This window comes from Anolis sagrei, chromosome 2 (assembly GCF_037176765.1).
Source record: "Anolis sagrei isolate rAnoSag1 chromosome 2, rAnoSag1.mat, whole genome shotgun sequence".
In the NCBI taxonomy this organism is placed as follows: domain Eukaryota; kingdom Metazoa; phylum Chordata; class Lepidosauria; order Squamata; family Dactyloidae; genus Anolis; species Anolis sagrei.
The window spans coordinates 21,245,002-21,262,706 of record NC_090022.1 but is presented as its reverse complement, the minus strand read 5'-3'; the positions used below and the strand labels follow the sequence as shown (position 1 = coordinate 21,262,706).

The following is a 17,705-nucleotide window of genomic DNA, read 5'->3' as shown; positions in this document are numbered from 1 at the left end:
GGCAGGGATTTATTTTTAAAATTAAGTCAATACACTTGCCATCTTTATTTTTCAACATTTGGAGCATCAGCTGTTCAAAATAGAGGGAAAGCATCAAGAAAAAAAATCAGCTGACAACAACTCCATTGGGGAGACAATTCTAACACTGTAGCAGCTACAAACTTGCCTTCACAGTAGCAAAAAGTAGTAATGTTCAAATTTCTCCATTCTTGAGATCAGTCATACTCAAAATGGTGATCCAGGGACCCATGTCCATTTCTAAACCACCTGCTTCTGGTACCTGAAGAGCTTCCAGGAAAGAAAAGAATGATGCTAGCCAATAGGCACAAATATGATACAATTCCCTGGCACATTAAATGGGGAAATCACTGGTCCCCTATATGTAGAGTGAATGCTGTTTCATTCCACTTTAGCTACAATGGCTCAATGCTATGGAATCAGGGGAATTATAGTTTTGCAAGGTCCTTAACCTTCTCTGCCAAGAATGCTAGTACCTGACCAAACCACAGCTCCCATGAACCCAAAGCATTGAGCTCTGACAATTAAAATGTCAAACCACATTCCTTCTACAGTGTAGATGCATCTTTAGTTTGCTTTGTCATGCTACTTAACACCCACTCGCTCATGCATGTACACACATTACCTTTCATAGAATCATAGAATTGGAAGAGACCTCATGGGCCATCCCATCCAACGCCCTGCCAAGAAGCAGGAAAATCATATTCAAAGCATCCCCGACAGATGGCCATCCAGCCTCTGTTGAAAAGCCTCCAAAGAAGGAGCCTCCACCACAGTGTGGGGCAGAGAGTTTCACTGCTGAACAGCTCTTACAGTCAGGAAGGTTCTTCCTCGTGTTCTGGTGGAACCTCCTTTCTTTGAGTTTTAAGTCATTGTTCTGTGTCTCCAGGCTTGCTCCCTCCTCCCTATGACTTCCCCTCACATATTTATACATGGCCCTCATCATGTCTCCTCTCAGCCTTCTTTTCTGCAGGCTACACATGTCCAGCTCTTTAAGTTGCTCCTCATAGGGCTTGTTCTCCAGATCTTTAATAATTTTAGTCACCCTCCTCTGGACACATTCCAGCCTGTGAATTGTGGCACCCAGAATTGGACACAATGTGATTCCAGGTGTGGTCTGACCAAGGCAAAATAGAGGGGTAGCATAACTTCCCTGGATCTAGACACTAGACTCCTATTATGGAGGCCAAAATCCCATTTGCTTTTTTTGCTGCCACATGACATTGTTGGCTCATGTTCATCTTTCTGTCCACAAGGACTTCCAAGAACTTTTTCACACATACTGCTTTCGAGCCATGTGTCTCCCATTCTATATTTTTGCATTTCGTTTTTTTCTGCCTAAGTGGAGTATCTTGCATTTGTTGCTGTTGGACTTCGTTTTGCTAGTTTTGGCCAATCATCTCTCTAATCTGTTCAGGTAGTTTTGAATTCTGCTCCTGTATTCTGGGGAATTGGCTATCCCTCTCAATTTCGTGTCCTCTGCAAACTTGAAGATCATGTCTTCTAACCCTTCATCTAACTCATTAATAAAGATGTTGAACAGGACGGAACCCTGGTTAGGGCACTCCACTCATCATTTCTTTCCAGGCTGAAGAGGAAGCATTACTGAGCACCCTTTGGGTTTGTTCACTTAACCAATTACAGATCCACCTAACCATAGTTTTGCCTAGCCCACATTGGACTAGTTTGTTTTCCAGAAGGTCATAGGCACCTTGTCGAAGGCCTGACTGAAATCCAGGTACGCTACATCCATGGCATTCCCCACATCTACCCAGCTTGTAACTCTATCAAAAAAGAGGTCAGATTAGTCTGGCATGACTTATTTTTTATAAGATAATGTTTGTGGCTCTTTCTCATGCTATACCAATGTGATTCATTTGGCAAAGACACTCAGACACAAAGGCTCAGATCCAAATAAAATTTATTCTTATTTGGAATGTGGTGTCAATGTAACACAGAGACCCTTGACAATAAAGGGCATATCCCTGCCATCCAAAGGGTTGGAGGAGAAGGAGACAAGAGTAGGAAATAAGCACATGCCGTCTTTAGCTTCAGTCTCCCTTTTCACTTGGGGGCTTCTTTGGTGCTTCAAAGGGATGCTCTGCGACTTCTGCAAGAGAAACACATATGGAAAGATGTCAGAAGCCAGAAGGAGTGTTCCCAGATCTCAAAGCCCAGACAGGACAAAGAGGAAAAATTGCAAAGTGAGAGCACTGCTTTCAAAAAGTAAAGAAGTAAAGTAGGGTCTAGTTAGTACTTGGGTTGGGAACTTCCAACTAATACCAGGTGCCTTGGGCTATGTTTTAGATGAAGGAACCGGTATTCCTTGCCTCTAAAATCCATAGATCCATCATAAATCAATAGGTGATTTGAACACACACACACACACATTTTGGGGCCAGGTTTTGCATGACATTGCTGCTTCTATCAGTTCTCTTACCTTTTGCCTTGTCAAATATGCCCTTCAACAGCCTGAAAACTGTCCTGAACGTGTTTGCAACACAATCCAAGCTACACATCTTGAGATCTGGTTAGATTCACCTTTACCTGTAATATAGAAATTGGGATTAGTGTTGTTGCCATTTGCATAATGTCCTGTATCTTGTGATGTGGGATGAGATGTAAATACTTTCATGACCAAATAAATACAAGTAAATGTTTGCTCCCAATACTGGAACTCAGGGGCTGTTGTGTTTACAAAAAAAATTAAAACGGTTTTTAAAACATACAAAGACATCAATAAAAGCACAGAGAAGTTATTTTAAATATACAAATAAAAATAAATATCCAAACAAAAATCTGTAAAATCTAAACTATTGAAACTATATTATTAGCATGGTCACTCTTCTCATTTTCAAAGTATCTGTAAACCGTTAAAACATATGCTATCATCATCGTCGTTGTCATCAATTTATTATTTTATCTTTGTTTTTAAATAGCAACTCAAGATACCAAACATTACCCAGGGAAAGGTGATCCAGACACCACAATACAATATACACAGGGTTGGGTTTATTTCTGCATCTTTGGCTGCTGTTAAATGCACAAGAACCAAGCCATTAAATCTTATGCCATAGTGTTATTTCAGTACACATCCTTCCTGCTTGCATTTCTGCCTATTTTGTATTTGCCTTGTATCGATTTGCTTTCTGGCAAAAATCAAAGAGAAATCATAACAGTGAGATCAATCTTATTCCTCCTGGTGCCTCTCTGCACTGGCTTTGAGGTGATGTGAGTTCACGCCCAACACATCAGAAGGACACTGATTTCTCCTGTCCAAATTGTCAAATGCATTTTTAATAATAACAACATCTGAACAATTGTTTATACATGCGGACTATAGATTTTTTGCATGAACAAGAGACCCAGATCATGTTAACAATGCAAACCTACAAATGTATATTGTGAAGCTAACAACAACAACAACAACAACAACAACAAAACAACAACAACTTTGCTGCCACTTGCATTGATGTTGCCATACCAGGTGATAGACACACTGAGGAAAAACAACAGGAAAAACTCAGCCATTATCAGGATCTCAAAACTGAACTGCAAAGGCTCTGGCATAAACCAGTACAGGTGGTCCCAGTGGTCATCGGCACACTGGGTGCCGTGCCAAAAGATCTCAGCCGGCATTTGGAAACAATAAACATTGACAAAATCATGATCTGTCAACTGCAAAAGGCCACCTTACTTGAATCTGCACGCATCATTTGAAAATATATCACACAGTCCTAGACGCTTGGGAAGTGTTCGACTTATGATTTTGTGATACGAAATCCAGCATATATATCTCGTTTGCTGTGTTTTTGTGTCAGTAAAATAATAATAACTTTATTTATATTCCACCCTATCTCCTTGGAGGGACTCGGGGCAGATTCCAAATATAAAAGGCAAACATTCAAAACCTGAACACAACAATAATAAAAGCAAGGCACAATGAGGGCGCATCTATCTTGTAGAATGAATGCAATTTAACACCACTTTAACTGCCACAACTCAATGATATGGGATCATGAAAACAGTAAGTTGACAAGGTCTTTAGTCTTCTCTGTCAAAGAGTGCTGGTGCCTCACCAATCCCAGGAATCCCTAGCATTGAACCATGATAATTCAAGTGGTGTCTAGCTGATTCATTCTACAGGGTAGGCACACACTTTGTTCACTGGGATTTATTCTCATTGTAGGGCTACAGCTGAATCCAAGCAGAACACAGATGCCAAATATTAAGCAACCAACAGAAAAATACGAACTTTTTCTTCCAAAAAAGTTGTTGATTTGGGGCTTCAGCTCTCAGAAATCAGGACAGTGGATCAGAGGTAAAAAAAGGAGTTGTAACCCAAAGCTTCTCAAGGTTTTTAAGTTTCCCCATCCTAGTCTTTAGGGCAGTGGTTCCCAACCAGGGACCACTTTGACCAGGGACCACTTTGACAGGCCCGTAGTCAGGATTTTGATTCGGGGGGGGGGGGGGGGGGGGTGAGTCTGAGTGAAAGAGGGTCTACCCTAGCAAACTTTTTGTACCGTTACCCCAATACCCCCATGCATATGAGATATATTGAGCATGGTGATCAGATCATTATGTGAATAAACATAACAGTTTAAATAATGTACCAGTAAGGCCTTTTCGCAGACCACCATGAGAATTTGGGGGGGGGGGGTGAAGTCCCCAAAGCGCCCCCCCCGCTACATGCCTGACCTGGGACCACTCTGACCAGGCACCACTTGACCAGGCACCATGCTGACCAGGGACCACTTTGACTTGGGACCACTTTGACCTGGAACCACCACTTTGACCTGGGACCACCACTTTGACCTGGGACCACTTCGACCTGGGACCACTACTTTGACCTGGGACCACTTTGACCAGGGACCACTTTGACCAGGGACCACTTTGACCTGGGACCACTCTGACCAGGCACCACTTGACCAGGCACCATGCTGACCAGGGACCACTTTGACTTGGGACCACTTTGACCTGGAACCACCACTTTGACCTGGGACCACCACTTTGACCTGGGACCACTTCGACCTGGGACCACTACTTTGACCTGGGACCACTTTGACCAGGGACCACTTTGACCTGGGACCACTCTGACCAGGCACCACTTGACCAGGCACCACTTGACCAGGGACCACTTTGACCAGGGACCACCTTGACCTGGGACCACCACTTTGACCTGGGACCACTTTGATCTGGGACCACCACTTTGACCTGGGACCACCACTTTAACCTGGGACCACCACTTTGACCAGGGACCACTCTGACCAGGGACCACTCTGACCAGGGACCACTCCGTAACATTAGTACCAAAAGGGTTACAAATCAGTTTTTGGTCAACTTTAGATTTGGTTTGGTTATTTGAGGTGCTGATTTAGAAAATTGCATTGGATAGACCACATCAGCTCTAGTTTCTGATACAGAACATATGCCATCCAGTAGTCGCCATCTGGTCGCCTACAGAAAACCATATTTAATAATCTAGAGCTTATGTGGTCTATCCAAGGTGTCGGGGCTCGTCAGCGACAGGGAAGGAGTGGCAGACAGCATAAAAGGAGCAGAAATAAAATGAATGAATGAATGAATAAATAAATAAATAAAGAGGAAGGAGGCTCACAGACCAGATTTTTGTCCTCATGCCCCACTGATGGTCCATGGCCCACAGGTTGAGAACCATTGCTTTAGGGAGTTACTAGTTTCTGCAGTCATTGTACCAATACATTTGTGGATGTCTCAGAAGCCCACTGGCATCTCCACACAGTACCAGAGATCATTGAGTAAGTAACTATCATATTCAGGCAGTCCCCGAGTTATAAACATTCAACTTACAAACAACTCATAGTTAAGATGGAGATGAGACAACAGGAAATAAGAGAAATCTATCAGTCAGATGGGAAATTCACTGCTGAAAAGATTATCATGAGGAATAGGTGTCTCAATTGAAGTTTTATCACCAATCCTTGCTTCTACAACAAGCCAATTTTTTCTAAATCCAATTATCACAAGGACAGAAAGTGAGGTGAAATCTTCTGAACAGGGGCACAGAGAGCACAAGAAACACAACAGGGATTCCAAAATAATGCCTCATTGAATCATCCTCCTCTTCATCTTCTTCATCTTGAAAAAAGTGCTGTGTATGTGCAATGCAATATCATCACCAATTTCTCAAAGGTGACACCAGCTTTTGAGACACAACTGCCTCCAGGTGTTCCGTGGGTGATCCTTCCTGTTTATTTACACCCAGGACATCTGCCTTGCAAGGTCTGGTGATGTTAATTTGCATCCAGATCTGATATCCACGTTCTGATTACCCTGCAAGATTCTTCCCAGGTAAACCATTGCATGCACACCCAATACTTTAGAGGCTCAGATTTCCGTAAGTTATAATCATCATGCCATTTGGAAATGAGGCGACATAATAACATGAAGATGAAGTCAGGGATATGGTATTTAACTCAAGCTCATTTGCTGACATACTATTCTCCCAAACTCCTCCCAGGTAGTGCCTCTTAAGGATTCTGAATTTGAGCTGCCTCTGACTCCAATGCTGTTTCTTCGCCATTTAAATTCAGGAGGAGGATCAAAAGGGGAAACTAAACAATAAGGGGAGTGCCTCTTATTGGATAATTTCCCCTTTAGATCTTCTGTCTGAATTTAAGGGGGAAGAGGCTGCTAAGAAATCGGATACTTCAGGATTAGGTTAGAGCCTACGTAATGTTCTTATCTGATTTATACCCCACCTCTTCCTGCCTCAGAGTGTGATTGAGTCTCCTTCTTTGGGAGGTTTTTATACAGAGGCTAGATGGTCATCTGTCAGGAGTGCTTGGATTGTGCATTACTGCATGGCAGAATGTGGTTGGACTGGATGAGCCTCGGCATCTCCTTTAACTCTGTGATTATATTTATCGTATCACAGAATCATGGAGTTGAAGAGTTTATGAGGGCCATCCAGTCCAACCTCATTCTGCCAGGCAGGAAAATACAATCCAAGCACTCCTGACAGATGGCTATCCAGTCCTAGCTTAAAACAATTTAGGAGACTCCACCACACATCATATTCTATTGCCAAATGGCTCTGACTTTGGGTTGCTGTGAGTTTTCCATGCTGTATAGCCATGTTCCAGAAGCATTCTCTCCTGACATTTCACCCACATCTATGACAGGCATCCTCAGAGGTGGTGAGGTCTGTTGGAAACTAGACTAGTACGGTTTATATATCCGTGGAATGTCCAGGGTGGAAGAAAGAATTCTTGTCTGTTTGAGGCAACTAGCCACCTTGATTAGAATTGAATGGCCTTGTAGCTTCAAAGGATCCCCCCTAGGCAGCAACCAGCCAGGCTTTGAAGCTGCAAGACCATTCAATGCTAATCAAGGTGGTCAATTGCAACATTCACACTTGCTTCAAACAGACAAGAGTTCTTTCTCCCACCCTGGGCATTTCATAGATATATAAACCGTACTAGTCTAGTTTCCAACAGACCTCACCACCTCTGAGGATGCCTGTCATAGATGTGGGTGAAATGTCAGGAGAGAATGCTTCTGAAACATGGCCATATAGCTTGAAAAACTCACAGCAAACCAGTGATTCCAGCCATGAAAGCCTTTGACAACACATTGGCTCTGACTCTCATGAAGCTTTTCTTATGGTTGGATGGTGGGATGTCATTTCCTGCAATTTCAATCTAAGGCCAGAGGTTTAGCACAGCTGGTAAATCATCAGTAATTATAAGATCTAGCAAGCAAAAGGTTGCAAGTTCAAAACCCCGGGTTGGCGTGAGCTGTCAACTGTCAGCCTAGCTCATTGTTTACCTAAGCAATTCAAAAACAGCATTAGCTGTGATTAGAGAAATCATGTACCGCTAAAAGCGGGGGAGATGTTTTACAACACCATAAAGAAAGAAGATCGGAAAATGCTGGGCGACCAAAAGGAAGATGTCCTGATTGCTCTTTGTCATAGAGGAAGGAGCAACAGCACCCCCTGGACTGAAGCCTAACCTTCCATGACACCAAAAACAGCTGAAACAAACCACCTCCTTCTGTTCTGTCTGTCTGTGTATTGTTTACACAAAGCAGCATTGAATGTTTGCCATGTATATGTATTGTGATCCGCCCTGAGTCCCCTTCGGGGTGAGAAGGGTGGAATATAAATAAAGTGTTGTTGTTGTTGTTGTTGTTGTTGTTGTTGTTGTTATTGCCCCACATCTGATCTCTAGAGCAGCACAAAACAAGCATGCCTTAATGTGACATCCTTTCAGCTATTTCAACTTGGCTATCATGACCTCTCTGAGCCTTATCTTCTCCAAACTAAACATCCACAACTTATTAAGATATTCCTCATAGGGCTTGACTTTCAAACCTTGGTCCTTCTCTGAACATGTTCCAACTTGTCAATATTTTTCTTGAATTGTGATGCTCAGGATTGGACACTGTTATTCCAGGTGAGCAGCCTCTGACCAAAGCAGAATAGAGTCGGACTATCTTCCCACAATCTAAAGCATTGGTTCCCAGCCTGTGGTCCATGGACCACCAGTGGTCCACAAGAACAAAAATATGGTCCACTGCCTCACCATTACTATGCCGTTGCCTCAAAACCATGTGGCAATGAGAGTAACTGGTATTGCAAAACCTGCTTATAGTGCAATTTTTTTGAATCAGCACTCCAAATAACCAAACCAAATCTAAAGTTGACCAAAAACCGATTTACAACCATTTTGATGCTAATGTTGAGGAGTGGTCCCCGGTCAAGTCTTCCCTGGTCAAAAAAGGGTTGGGAACCACTGATCTAAGGACTATACTTCTATTGATACAGCCCATTATAAGATCCTATAACTAAAACACAGCCCAAGAGAATCCTCTTGGTTTTTGTTTTGTTTTTTTGTCGTGTCAGGAGTGACTTGAGAAACTGCAAGTTGCTTCTGATGTGAGAGAATTGGCCGTCTGCAAGGACATTGCCCAGGGGACACCTGGATGATTTGATGTTTTATCATCCTTGTGGGAGGCTTCTCTCATGTCCCCGCTTGGGGAGATGGAGCTAACAGAGGGAGCTCATCCGCCTCTCCCCGGATTTGAACCTGCGACCTGTCGATCTTCAGTCCAGCTGGCACAGGGGTTTAATCCACTGCGCCACCAGTGGCTTCCATCCTCTTGGTGACATATGCTGACACAGCCCTTAGTTAGCTCAACATACAGTGAACCTGTCATTTCCATGGCCCCAGGATCCACAGATTCAACCAACCATGGATTCAAACCAGAGACAGTGGCAGAAAACTGGCTGCCAAGTGAGCACTCTTCAAGTTCACTCTCACTCTCCAAGGAGCCCTCCAGCTACCTGCTTCTGCCTTCCAAATTAACAAGCAAAAGTGTCGCCCTGAATGTACAAGAGGATGGCCTGAAGAATATGTGCTTGGTAGCAAAAGCTTGCTGTCACATCTGCTGCTGCTGTACAACATTTATTAAAAGGGACTCCCACGTTTGTGTTTTTTGCTTTCTGCTCAACCAAGCCTGAATGGATAAGTGGCCTACAGTAAGGACAATTATGCTGGGGAAAATGGAAGGAAAAAGGAAGAGGGGCCGACCAAGGGCAAGGTGGATGGATCGTATCCTTGAAGTGATTGGATTGACCCTGAAGAAGCTGGGGGTGGTGACGACCGACAGGGAGCTCTGGCATGGACTGGTCCATGAAGTCACGAAGAGTCAGAAATGACTGAATGAATGAACAACAACAGTAAGGATTTTCTGGGATATTGTGGAAGGAAGCAGGCTATGGCTCCTTTGGCATCATCTTCACTCCAGTTACTTTGGGAGCTCCTTCTTTTCCAAATGCACAATACCATTTGGAATATGCCTAGGTGCAATTCCACAGCCAATAAGTGACTAGGATGAGTGGGGTTGCCCTTGCAAATTTCCTGACTGTTGTTGCACACCTGGAAAGGGAGTGAGGAATTACAATTGGTTACTTTCTCCCTCCAATTGATGTCCAACAGGCCCGAAGGACACTAGGTTGTGCCACATCTTAACTTGCTTCAGACCTCCCCTGTCCCAACTTTCAAATGTATTTTACCTAAACATATTTTATGATCATAAATGATAAATGATAACATGGCACTGATGGGATGTTTGTGTTAACAAGAGATTTAAAAAGTGCAAATTTATCTAGGCATGTTGTATTCAGTGGGGCTTACTCCCAAAGATATGTATATGGCTACAGCTGAAGCCAAGCAGAATATAATCACCTATTAAAAAAAGTGCTTGGTGCCTGGTTAAACTGCTGAGCTGCTGAACTTGCTGACCCAAAGGTTGGTGGTTCAAATCTGGAGATCAGGGTGAGCTCCAGCTGTTAGGCCCAGCTTCTGCTAACCTAGCAGTTCGAAAACATGCAAATCTGAGTAGATCAATAGGTACAGCTCAGGTGGAAAGGTAACGGTGCTCCATGCAGTCATGCTGGCTACATAACCTTTCGGTGTCTACGAACAACGCCGGCTCTTTGGCTTAGAAATGGAGATGCGCACCACTCCCAGTGTCGGACACGACTAGACTTAATGTTAGGGGAAACCTTTACCTTTACTAAAAAATATTAAGCAGCCAAAAGAAAAATATGATCTATTCCTTCTCAGGTCAGTTGTTTCTATGTAGCTTCAAGTCAGGTGCAGCTCATAAGGCAACACGATCACTATAATTCAGAAGGGGAAAGCCAGGGAATTAAACTGTTTCCCTTTCTCTTGTCACAATAGGATTACACATCTTACTGTATGAAGACAAGCCAAGAGCTGTCTCGCCTCCCTGCGCTAGGTGACACCAAGCCTAGTGATGCCACTAAGTGCATCTGTATACTCTGTCGGCACGCTTATTGGATTTTGGCCAGTATCTTATAGCACACATTATAAATGCCTCTTAAAATACAAATTAAATGTTTTATAATATAGTAACACCAATTAAAACCATTGTAAAACCCTTCCACTAGAAAAACGTAACCAGTAAAATAACATAAATGTGATAACCTATGGTTATGACCCTGGGCTATAAAAGGCAGAAAGGTGATGAAGGTTGCCTACAGAAAGGTCTTTGGGTGCCTCATTGTAGAATTAATTCAGTTTGATAGTACCACTGCAATTGCCATTGCTCAATGCTGTAGAATCATGAGAGATATGTAGTTTGTCAAGGTTACCAGCAGAGGTGGCCCTAGGTAATTTTCAACGGTAAGCAAACAGTATTTTGCCCCCCCCCCCCCCCCAACCAATCACTGATATATATTCTGTTTGTTGTGGGAGTTCTGTGTGCCATATTTGGTTCAATTCCATCATTGCTGGAGTTCAGAATGCTCTTTGATTTTAGGTGAACTATACATCCCAGTAACTATAACTCGCATATGCCAAGGTCTATTTTCCCCCCAGGGCACCTCAAGAGCACCCCTGGACAAAATCAACTATACTGGAAATGCTTACTTTGCGTAATGGGTTGAGCCGGCCCTGGTTACCAGCACTCTCTGATAGAGAAAGCTAAAGAAATTGTAAAACTATAACTCCCATGATTACATCCTATTGAATCGAGGCAGTGAACGTGGTGTCAAACTGCATTCATTCTGCACTGAAGGTGCATCCTTTGCCTCATGCAAAAGGGCAAGAGGGACAGGCTAATCTAACTTCTCATAATTTGAAAGCAGCCACAGAAAGGTTTTCTTTTTTTGTTGTCTGCATCAGATATATTTCTGAAGGTGTGAAACAAAGAAAAAGGCATCTTCTTGAGATTACAAAGCCTAGGCAGACTTCCAGGGCAAAATAATAGTCTTCCAACTAGCCAGGCTTTGCCCAAATTGCAGAAAATTCACTTAAGAAAAGGCTTAAGAATGTGTGTGCAAGTGTGTATATGTCTCCTCAACTCCATATTACACACATACATACACACAACTCAGTGTTTTCCAGGTTGACATTGATGATTTAAGCTTATGATGGAAATGAAACAAGAGTTCTCCTCATTATTTATTTATTTATTTAGGTTCTTGTGGATTTTTTCGGGCTATAAAGCCATGTTCTAGAGGCATTTCTCCTGACGTTTCGCCTGCATCTATGGCAAGCATCCTCAGAGGTTGCCATAGATGCTTACTATTTTTATATCCCTCCCTTCTCGACCCCAAAGGGGACTCAAGGCAGCTTATAGCAGAGGCAACGTTCAATGCCTCAAACAATTCGGTTCTGGCCCAGCTTACTTGTCCGAATGCATCTACCTCTACGTCCTGCCTTGCAGTTTAAGATCATGTGGGGAGACTCTGCTCTCACTCCCGCCAGCATCGCAAATACGGCTGGCGGGGATGAGAGACAGGGCCTTCTCAGCTGTGGCCCCCTGCCTATGGAACTCGAGGTAAGATTGGCTTCATTACTCATGTCTTTGAGAAATAAATTGAAGTCGTGGCTCTGAAACCAGGCTTTTGGATCGCAGGCATAAATAGCACTTTGAATATGGAATTCGACTGGAATGATGATATGGCTGTTAATTACTGTTTGTATTGTTTTTAATAAATGTTCTATTTATTGTCATTATATTGCTTGTTATATGTAGTGGCATCGAATTGCTGCCAAATGTAAGCCATCCTGAGTCCCCCTTTGGGGGTTGAGAAGGAACGGGGTAGAAATACCAGAAATAAATAAATAAATAAAATTTAAACAATTAAATAACATTTAGTTAAAAATCTAAACGAGGTTAAAAGCAATTAAAACATAAACAATACAACTTACAGCTAAAAAATCACATTGTCCACAATCAAAGTCGGGCCATTCCAGTGATGACACCTGCAAGCCTTGTTTTATGCCAAGTTCCATACAAATTGAACTCAAACAATCAATGTTTTGAGGAGTTGTTGTTGTTGTTTTTATTGCTATAATTCTTTCCTAGTTAGCCCGTTAGATTATAATCTGGAACCACATAAATGTCTTTGGGAGGTAACCACAAGAGTTGTCAGATCAGATTCCAAACATTATTATGGTATGTGCTTTAAACAGACAGAATAACTTTAGACTGTAACACAAATATCTATATATCTTTCTCAGAAAACAGAGAAGAAATATCTACAATAATACCACAACTAGTATATGTAGTAATCATCATGTTATTGAAAGCAACACTTGTAAAACTATAGTAATAATAATAATCATCATCATCATCATCATCATCATCATAAACAATAAACATTGTCAAAATTGCGATCTGTCAAAAGCAAAAGTCCATCTTATTTGGATCTGCACACATCATTCGAAAATACATCACACAGTCCTAGACGCTTGGGAAGTGTTCGACTTTTGATTTTGTGATACGAAATCCAGCATATAGATCTAATTTGCTGTGACATACTGTGCTTTTGTGTCAGTAAAATAATAATAATAATACATTAAAATATGCATTGCACCTTGCTTGAGGGCCCTTTACACTACAGAATCACAGCACTATGACTGACATAACAGTTCCCTACAGAATCCTGGGATTTGTAGTTAGGAGAGACATTTAGGGGAGCTCTCTGGCTGAGAATTTTAAGTGCTCTGAATGGCTAGTCCCAGAATCCAATAGGATGGAACCATGGATGCATCTACACTGTAGAATTAATACAGTTTGATGCCAACTTTGACTGCCACAGCTCAATGCAGTGGAATCCTGGGAGCTGAAATTTGGCAAGGTCTTTAGCCTCCTCTGCTAAAGAGTGCTGATACCTCACCAGACTACAACTCCCAGGATTGCATGACAGTAAGCCATGGCAGTTATAATGGGATCATAGCACTATAATTCTGTAATAGGAGCCCCCAGTGGCGCAATGGGTTAAACCCTTGTGCTGGCAGGACTGAATACCGACAGGTCGCAGGTTTGAATCTGGGGAGAGCGCGGATGAGCTCCCCCTGTCAGCTCTAGCTCCCCATGCGGGAACATGAGACAAGACTCCCACAAGGATGGTTAAACATCAAAACATCCGGGCATCCCCTGGGCAACGTCCTTGCAGATGGCCAATTCTCTCACACCAGAAGCGACTTGCAGTTTCTCAAGTCGCTCCTGACACGAAAAAAATATCTGTAGTATGAATGGTCCCTGAGTTTCAAACCAGACCAGATGTACTATGAAAAGTTACCAGCAAATATCATGATTTCAGATGGTTCAGACATGTGAACCAATCCATCCTATCCATCACTGGTCCATCTGTCTTGAGAAGATTTTCTTTCTGTATACAGTTTCTTTGTCCCAGTCCAGGCCCGTAGCCAGGATTTCGTTTCAGGGGGGGGGGGGGGCTGAATTTTTTTTCAGGGGGGGTTTCGGGGGGAGGCTGAGTTTCGGGGGGGGGCTGAGTCTGAGTGAAAGAGGGGCTAGCCTAGCAAACCTTTTGTATCGTTACCCCAATACCCCCATGCATATGGGATATATTGAGTATGGTGATCAGATCATGATATGAATAAACATAACAGTTTAAATAATGCACCATTAAGGCTTTTTCGCGAACCACCATGAAGATTTCGGGGGGGGGGCTGAACCCCCCCGAGGCCCCCCCCCCCCCCCCCGGCTACATGCCTGTCCCAGTCTAGTTCATCTGACTATTCCCTTTTAATCAACACAAACACATTGTTTTCCTGAGCTCTGAAGTCAATGTGATGCTCTCCCCCAATGGAGTGCTATTGATGAAAGAGGTTGCTGACTTACGAGGCAGTGCAGTCCTTGTTGTCCTGGTGTCTTCTCCTGGTGATGCCCCAATCCTCTGAGAATCTCAGGTGGCTTATGTATCCACCTCCCAGATCTTTCTGTCCTGCCCAGTATGAGGATTAGCCACTAAGGAAGGGATGGGAGGAGACATCTTTCAACTTTCACAATTATGGTTAAGACACTTTGTGCTCAGCCAGATTGGTACCTTGCGGATTTGTGTAGGTGAATAAACATTTAATTCCAGCTCAGTCATGACAGCCTGAGATTGCAACGGAATGCATTTCTACCTCTTAAAAGCACTATGTAAACTTCTTAACACTTGATTGACAGTCGTTTGGACAGGAAAACAAGAAATGCACAAGGTTGCTTTTTACTGTAGGAGTAAAAGGTTTTGCATTTCAAATGTGCCACAGTTCTCAAACACTGTATAAACAGATGTGGGAAAATGAGGTTCAAGCCTCAGACTGGTCCAGTGAACCAAATATTGTTGTAACAATTAGCATTTGTTAGGATTCATGAGCCTGATGGGTTCAACATACTTGTTGTTGTTGTTCATTCGTTCAGTCGTCTCCGACTCTTCGTGACCTCATGGACCAGCCTACGCCAGAGCTCCCTGTCGGCCGTTACCACCCCCAGCTCCCTCAAGGTCAGTCCAGTCACTTCAAGGATGCCATCCATCCATCTTGCCCTTGGTCGGCCCCTCTTCCTTTTGCCTTCCACTTTCCCCAGCATAATTGTCTTCTCTAGGCTTTCCTGTCTCCTCATGATGTGGCCAAAGTACTTCAACTTTGTCTCTAGTATCTTTCCCTCCAGTGAGCAGTCGGGCTTTATTTCCTGGAGGATGGACTGGTTGGATCTTCTCGCAGTCCAAGGGACTCTTAGCACTTTCCTCCAACACCACAGCTCAAAAGCATCGATCTTCCTTCGCTCAGCCTTCCCGAAGGTCCAGCTCTCACATCCGTAGGTTACTACAGGGAATACCATGGCTTTGACTAGGCGGATCTTTGTTGCCAGTCTGATGTCTCTACTCTTCACTATTTTATCGAGACTGAACATTGCTCTCCTCCCAAGAAGTAAGCGTCTTCTGATTTCCTGGCTACAGTCTACATCTGCAGTAATCTTTGCACCTAGAAATACAAAGTCTGTCACGGCCTCCACGGTTTCTCCCTCTATTTTCCAGTTGTCAATCATTCTTGTTGCCATAATCTTGGTTTTTTTGACGTTTAGCTGCAACCCGGCTTTTGCGCTTTCTTCTTTCACCTTGATTAGAAGGCTCCTCAGCTCCTCCTCGCTTTCGGCCATCAGAGTGGTGTCATCTGCATATCTGAGGTTGTTAATGTTTCTTCCAGCAATTTTCACCCCAGCTTTGCATTCATCCAGCCCCGCACATCGTATGATGTGTTCTGCATACAAGTTAAAAAGGTTGGGTGAGAGTATGCAGCCTTGCCGTACGCCTTTCCCAATCTTGAACCAGTCTGTTGTTCCGTGGTCAGTTCTGACTGTTGCTACTTGGTCCTTGTACAGATTCCTCAGGAGAGAGACAAGGTGGCTTGGGATGCCCATCCCACCAAGAACTTGCCACAATTTATTATGATCAACACAGTCAAAGGCTTTAGAATAGTCAATGAAGCAGAAGTAGATGTTTTTCTGAAACTCCCTGCCTTTCTCCATTATCCAGCGGATATTGGCAATCTGGTCTCTTGTTCCTCTGCCTTTTCTAAACCCAGCTTGAACATCTGGCAACTCTCGCTCCATGTATTGCTGGAGTCTTCCTTGCAGGATCTTGAGCATTACCTTACTGGCATGAGAAATAAGGGCCACTGTACGGAAGTTTGAGCAGTCTTTCGCATTTCCCTTTTTTGGTATGGGGATATAAGTTGATTTTTTCCAGTCTGATGGCCATTCTTGTGTTTTCCATATTTGCTGGCAAATGGCATGCATCACCTTGACAGCATCATCTTTTAAGATTTTAAACAGTTCAGCTGGGATCCCATCATCTCCTGCTGCCTTGTTGTTAGCAATGCTTCTTAAGGCCCATTCAACCTCACTCCTCAGGATGTCTGGTTCTAATTCATTCACCACACCGTCAAAGCTATCCTCGATATTGTTATCCTTCCTATACAGATCTTCTGTATAGTCTCGCCACCTTCTCTTGATCTCTTCAGCTTCTGTTAGGTCCCTGCCATCTTTGTTTCTTATCATACCAATTTTTGCCTGAAATTTACCTCCAATGTTTCTAATTTTCTGGAAGAGGTCTCTTGTCCTTCCTATTCTGTTGTCTTCTTCCACTTCCATGCATTGCTTATTTAAAAATAGTTCCTTATCTCTTCTGGCTAACCTCTGGAATTGCGCATTTAACTGGGCATATCTCCCCTTTTCACTGTTTCCTTTTGCTTTCCTCCTTTCTTGGGCTACTTCCAGTGTCTCAGCAGACAACCATTTTGCCTTCTTGGTTTTCTTTTTCTTTGGAACGTACTTTGTTGCCGCCTCCTGAACAATGTCGCGGACTTCTGTCCATAGTTCTTCTGGGACTCTGTTTACTAAATCTAGTCCTTCAAATCTGTTCTTCACTTCCACTGTATATTCGCTAGGAATGTTAGTGAGATCATATCTAACTGGTCTGTGTATTTTCCCTGAACTCTTTAGTTTTATTCTAAATTGGGCAATAAGAAGTTCGTGATCTGAGCTACAGTCAGCCCCAGGTCTTGTTTTCACCGACTGGATGGATGTCCGCCACCTTTGGCTGCAAAGGATGTAGTCAATCTGATTTCGGTGTTGACCATCTGGTGAGGTCCATGTATAAAGCCGTCTTTTAGGTTGTTGGAAGAGAGTATTCGTTATACACAGCGAGTTTTCCTGGCAGAATTCTATCAGCCTGCGTCCCGCTTCATTTTGTTCTCCCAGACCATGCTTGCCTGTGATCCCAGTTGTCCTTTGACTTCCCACCTTGGCATTCCAGTCTCCTGTAATGAAAATAATGTCTCTTTTTGGTGTATTATCCAGTAGGTCCTGCAGATCCT

At 43.2% G+C, this 17,705-nt stretch overlaps 1 long non-coding RNA gene across 1 annotated transcript; it reads right to left on the bottom strand.

The window, feature by feature from the left end:
• Positions 1 to 1,922: 1,922 nt before the first annotated feature.
• On the bottom strand, positions 1,923 to 14,789 carry LOC132766758 (uncharacterized). The gene is made up of 3 exons (XR_009630564.2): positions 14,686 to 14,789; positions 2,459 to 2,565; positions 1,923 to 2,128 (listed from the first exon to the last, which is right to left on the bottom strand). It is a non-coding gene; the product is annotated as an uncharacterized lncRNA (long non-coding RNA).
• Between the last annotated feature and the right edge of the window lie 2,916 nt (positions 14,790 to 17,705).